The sequence below is a fragment of the Nicotiana attenuata genome, chromosome 9, assembly GCF_001879085.1.
Source record: "Nicotiana attenuata strain UT chromosome 9, NIATTr2, whole genome shotgun sequence".
NCBI lineage: Eukaryota > Viridiplantae > Streptophyta > Magnoliopsida > Solanales > Solanaceae > Nicotiana > Nicotiana attenuata.
In genome coordinates, this window is record NC_031997.1 from 20116903 (window position 1) to 20122975 (window position 6073).

Genomic DNA, 6073 nt, shown 5'->3' on the forward strand with positions numbered 1-6073 from the left:
CTCTCTTAAATGGCCTGAAATTTCAAATTTCTACACGTACTTTTCACTTACACATGAGATCTTCAAACATACACATCAGGATCACACCACTTTAGAACACTCCGCAGGAGATAACCCACCTGTTTCGCCTCAATATAACATTTCTGTATACCTTCCACCGTCATACAAATTACACAGTTACTTAGTCTTCCCGAGTCTGAACTCATACCGCAACATGAAATTTACTTCACTCCCAACTAGGAGACATGAAAAGATTCTCCACGCGCCCATAACTCGGGGCTACACATCCAGTCACAATGGAAATCAAGCACTTATTAGTTCATCTATCATCCAGCAGACCTCCCTCGTCACTTTCAAGTCACATAAATACATCTCGCAGTACTAACATACTCATCACGTAGTTATCCAGCCGTCACTTCCACTAATGGGGAGAATACCGAATGTATAAGTTCAAAAACACTTGTTCACACAGTCAGCACCTCGGTGCTCAAGCCATAGGCAAAGACCCGGCCTCAAGTCCTCCAGACTGGCCCAACATAAACTCATAGAGATTACATCTCGCCCCTCGATCGGGGAATCACAAGCCATCAAGGCACATCTGATACTGAGCGCTCATACGCGCATACGAACGCGTGGAAAGAATTTCAAAAGTTTCTTTTCAAGCTGAATCAAGGATGCAAGATAAGAATTCAAGAATGTGAAGTTTTCCTAAAGGTTCTGCAGCCTCTCGAGGATAAATACAGACGTCTCCGTATCGATCCGCGAGACTCTACTAAACCTGCTCATGACTCGTGAGACCTAGTAACCTAGGCTCTGATACCAACTTGTCACGACCCAAACCCGGACCCGATCGTGATGGCGCCTCTCGTGGGGACAAGGCCAGCCAACTAAACCCAATTCATCCTTTTAAAACAGTTAAAACAGTTCATAAGCAGTTAAATATGTTTTAATGATAATAATTAGCTGCTTATGAATTGTTTTAACTGTTTTAAAAGGATGAATTGGGTTTAGTTGGCTGGCCTTGTCCCCACGAGAGGCGCCATCACGATCGGGTCCGGATTTGGGTCGTGACAGCGGGGTACTAATACTAGTTATAGATAATGAAAATCTATTCATTCTTAATAAAACAATGAACAAATCAAGAGTTGCTAATATAATTTTAATCATTTAAATTGCATGAACCAATTAGGAGTTGATAATATATTTAAAACAATTAAAATTATGCAATTTAAGAGAAAGCTGACAATTGTTTTTGGGCTTTGAGAGTGTTATGCAAACAGGCCTTTTCATTTGGGCCTTGTTAGCATCTTTTGTTTGAAGGAATGTTTATACAAATAGCCAGCCGTACTCAATGTTTTATATTTTAGCCGTTATACATAGATTATAACGGTTATACACATTTAGTGGTGATAAAATGGATTAAAAAATAGTTATCCACTAAAAATGGGTTGGATAATGAACTCTTTAAAAACGGACCAAATATGGATAAGAACCATATTATCTACTTAGAAAATGGATAACCAATGGATAACTAATGAGTTTAACTTTTAGGGGTCGTTTGGTAGGAGGTATTAGAAAAAATAATGCAAGCATTAGCTCTGCTAATACCTTGTTTGGTACATTTTTTCAACATGTGTATAACTAATGCTTGTATTAGTTATACATCAGGCTTAGTATTATCATATGTATAAGTAATGCATAGAAAACCATGACATTAGTAATACCAAGGCTATTAATGCATGCATTAGCATGGTTAAAGACAAAATTGTCCTTGAAGTCCCTTAAAGCTAGAGAATATGGAGGGTATTTTTGTAAACAGCTATTTTTCTTACAAACTATGCAATGCATTATAATTTTTAATACACCACACCAAACAGTAGATAAGAAATAATATTTGCATAACTAACGCTTGCGTTACTAACCCATGCATTACTAATACACCTTATTCCGCACTATTCTTATACACCCTACCAAACGACCCTTAATGTGAAGACTCAAATTGACGGATCCTTAAGTTTGGAAAACTAGGACTTCTTCATATTCAAGAAGCCATAAATAATATGAATATCCATATTATACGTCAATCAATCTATTTTTATCCGTATTAAATATGGGTTGGGTCGGATAGTTTATACATTTTTTGTATTATCGACCCAACCATATCGGCCTCGCCCCGCCCATTTACCACCCTAACACATATTATATATTGTCTGGCTATTTTTAGTTTAGGCAATTGGGTGAGCGGATGTTTAGAATAATTCTTCTTATTTTTTTAATTTTTCTTTTTAATATTGTCGGGGCACGGATTTTTCTCACTACTACCGCATGTTTGGTTTTAATCTCGACTTGATAATATATGACGTTTGATTTATCAAAAATCATTGAAATGAATTAAAAAGAAAGATCAAGCTAATTGTGATTGCATTTTTGTTCTAAATTTATTTTAGATTTTGTTTATAAATGTCTTCAATAGCAGAATTTAACTACTAACATGTCACCATTCAGTACTAATATATAGTGATTAATAGGTCACACTTCGAATTACAATATCAAATGTTCAAGCAACCTTGTGTGACGATCCAACCCGTCGTCTCATGTATTACAGCCCCGTTTTCCCCATTTATTGCTCTTTCATGTTTTATTATCAGCAACGGGTGAGTTAGAGTTGAATTGAATTGGTTTGGATAGGAAATGAGACACTTAGTCTCTTTAAGGAAGGTTTGGTTTCGAAAAGTCAACCAAACGTTGACTTATTAGTTAGAAGGCTCGGATGTGAATTCCGGTGATTCGGTTAGCTTCGGGAGGCGATTTGTGACTCAGGAGTGCGATCGGAAGTGATTTTGGAGGTCCGAAGTAGAATTACGCTTGAATTGGCAAAGTTGGCACTTTGGCGAAATCCGGTGGATAGGAGAGATTTTGATCTGAGGATCGGAATGGAATTCTGAGAGTTGCAATAGCTCCGTTAGGTAAATTTGGATATGTGTGCAAAGTTTCAGGTCATTCAGAGGTGTTTAGGTCGGGTTTTTGATCGAATGTGCAATTCGGAGGTTTTTAAGAAACATAGGCTTTGATTTGATGAAATTTGAGGATTTTGATGTTAACGATAGTGTTTCGAGGGTTCGAGCAAGTTTGAACAAGGTAATAGAACATGTCTGTGCTTTTGGTTGAGGTCACGGGGGCCTCGGAGTGAGTTCGGGTGTTTAAACGAGAGTTTTGAAGTTTGCTTCAGGTCTGTTGTTGCTGTCATCTGGTATTTCCGCTTCTGCGGAAATGGACCGCAGAAGCGGTTCCGCAGAAGCGGGTGAAGGAGCGCAGAAGCGGTTCGTGGCCAGGTGAGGAGATTTCGCAAAAGCGGAATATAGTCCGCAAAAGCAAGTCCGCAGGAGCGGACTGTCAACCGCAGAAGCGGTACTAGGTGATCCGCAGAAGCGGATTTTGGGACGCAAAAGCGGAAATTGTAACTTTAATGAAAACCGCTTAAGCGGACTTCTGACCGCAGAAGCGGTCCCGCATAAACGGAAGCGGGACCGCAGAAGCGAAAAACAACTGTTACAGAAGGGTTTAAAATATTAAATTTTATCCGCGAACAAGAGTTGGTTTCTACCATTTTTAAGCAACTTGGAGAGCTTTGGGCGAGAATTTTCGAAGGTTGTGACTTAGAATCAATTGGAGGTAAGTCTCTTGGCCTAATTATTCGAGTTTATGGTAGAAATTACATGTAAATTGTGGAAAATTCATCAAAAACGGGTCAAGCTAGGGCTTGGAAAGTTGTGATGTAAAAATGGATTTTGAAAGGGCATTTGAACCCCGAATTTGGTAAAATTGGTATGTGTAGACTCGTGGCGAGACGAGGAATCCAGTGATGTAAATTTCGTAATTTTTCGAGAACTGGGCCCGGGGCTCGGGGTTTGCCAACTTCGTGAATTTTGGTATTTTTCGAGTCTTTTCGATTCGGTTATGTTTCTTTAGCCTATTGTAATGTATTCGTTGTGGTTTTAATCAGATTCGGCGTGCGAAGAGGTTGATTCGAAAGGCAAAGGCATAGCGAGCTAGACTTGTGGCCGGCTTGAGGTGAGTAATAGATGTAGATGATGACCTGAGGGTTTGAAACCCTGGTATATCACATTGTGACGCTATATTGAGGCGAGACACGTACTCTATGACGAGTGCGGGGTCGATTATGACTGGGGATTTTGACCTAGTCCGTTCCGATTGATGTTCGTACTGTGTTCTTGACTAGAAATTATTTGGTAATCATCCTACTTGGATTTTATGAATATGTTTGGGGCTTTGTGCCTATCATTTGCATCCTTCAGGGATCCTTATCACTGCTTCCATGATGTTTAGCATATTTCATGATATCAGTCCTGAGTTAGACATTGCCTCGAAATGTTTAGTAAATAAATAAAGGTTTAAACACTTAGCTCTATAATTCCTAATAATTGAAACTAAAAATGAACAATTTGACTGTGCCCGAGTGGCTTGCATGCATATATATATATATATATATCTGGAATGAGTGTGGATCGGGCTGCACGCCGCAGCGAATACTACGATGATATTGCGCTTGGGCTGTAGGAGCCCCTCCGGAGTCTGAACCCCCACAGTGAGCGCGGGTACCCAAATGGAACGGGCTGCGTGCCGCAGCGGTCATGTGCATTGCATTGCATTCATGCATTTTATATCTGTTTGTCTTAAATTGTCATTGCTTGCTGTTGTTTCATCGTTAAACGTGCTGAATCGTTGATTATAGCTTTATATTGTCATATTCCGGGATTTCTTACTTTCAGTCATTATATATGTTTATTATTCACTGAGTTGGAAGTACTCACTTTACTCCCTGCACCATGTGTGCAGATTCAGGTGCTCCAGAGACTTAGTGGAGTTGTTTGCTGTTTCTTGGAGTTTATTTTCAGGAGTTGTCGAGGTAGCTGCCTGACGTCCGCAGGACCTGACTCCTCCCCTTTATTTCTTTTGTCTTTCCATATCCTAGACTTCTTTATTACTATGGATATATATTACTCCGTTACATCTAGAGGCTCTAGACTCGTGACTCCAGATCTGTTGGGGAATATTGGGATATTCATTATTATTTTTCATACTAATTTATTTAGTTTCGGATTGGAACCTTGGTATTTGCTATTTTAATCGTATTATTTGTTAACGAATTGTGTATTTGGGTTGAGAGTATTTAAATTGGTCGGGCTTGCCTGGCATTAGTGTTGGGCGCCATCACGATCGGGATTGGGGTCGTGACAAGTTGGTATCAGAGCCTAGGTTACTAGGTCTCGCGAGTCATGAGCCGGTTTAGTAGAGTCTCGCGGAACGGTATGGGGATACTTGTACTTCTCCTCGAGAGGCTGCAGAACCTTTAGGAAAACTTCCCATTCTTGGAATTCTTATCGTGCGTACTTGATTCAGCTTGAGATATAACTTTTGAAATTCCTTCCACGCGTTTGTATGCGCACCTTAGCGCACAGTATCAGAGGTGACTTGATGGCTTCTGATTCCCCGATCAAGGGGCGAGATGTGATCTTCGTGAGTATGTTGGGCCAGTCTGGAGGACTGGAGATCAAATCTTTGGCTATGGCTTGAGCACTGAGGTGCTGATTTTCTGAGCAAGTGCTTTGAACTTATATGTTCAGTATTGTCCTTATTAGCCGGAATGGCGGTTTGGTATTCATGTGACGAGCATGTTAGTACTGCGAGATGTAATTATATGACTTGGTAGTGACGAAGGAGTCTGCTGGATAATAGATGAACTGTTAAGTGATTCGCTTCCTATTGTGATTTGATGTGTAGCCCGAATTATGGGCGCGTGAAGAATATTTTTGTATCTCCTAGTTGAGAAGTAAAGTGCAATACATGTGGCGGTATGAGTTTGAACTCAGGTAGACTAAATTCACTGTGTAACGTATATGATGGTGGAAGGTAGGCTGAAGTACTAAATTGTGGCGAAGCCGGTGGGTCATCTCCTGCGGAGTGTTCTTAAGTGGTATGGTCCTTACGTGTATGTTAGAAGATTCCATGTGTAATCGAAAGGTACGTGTTGTAAATTTGAGAAATTCGGGTC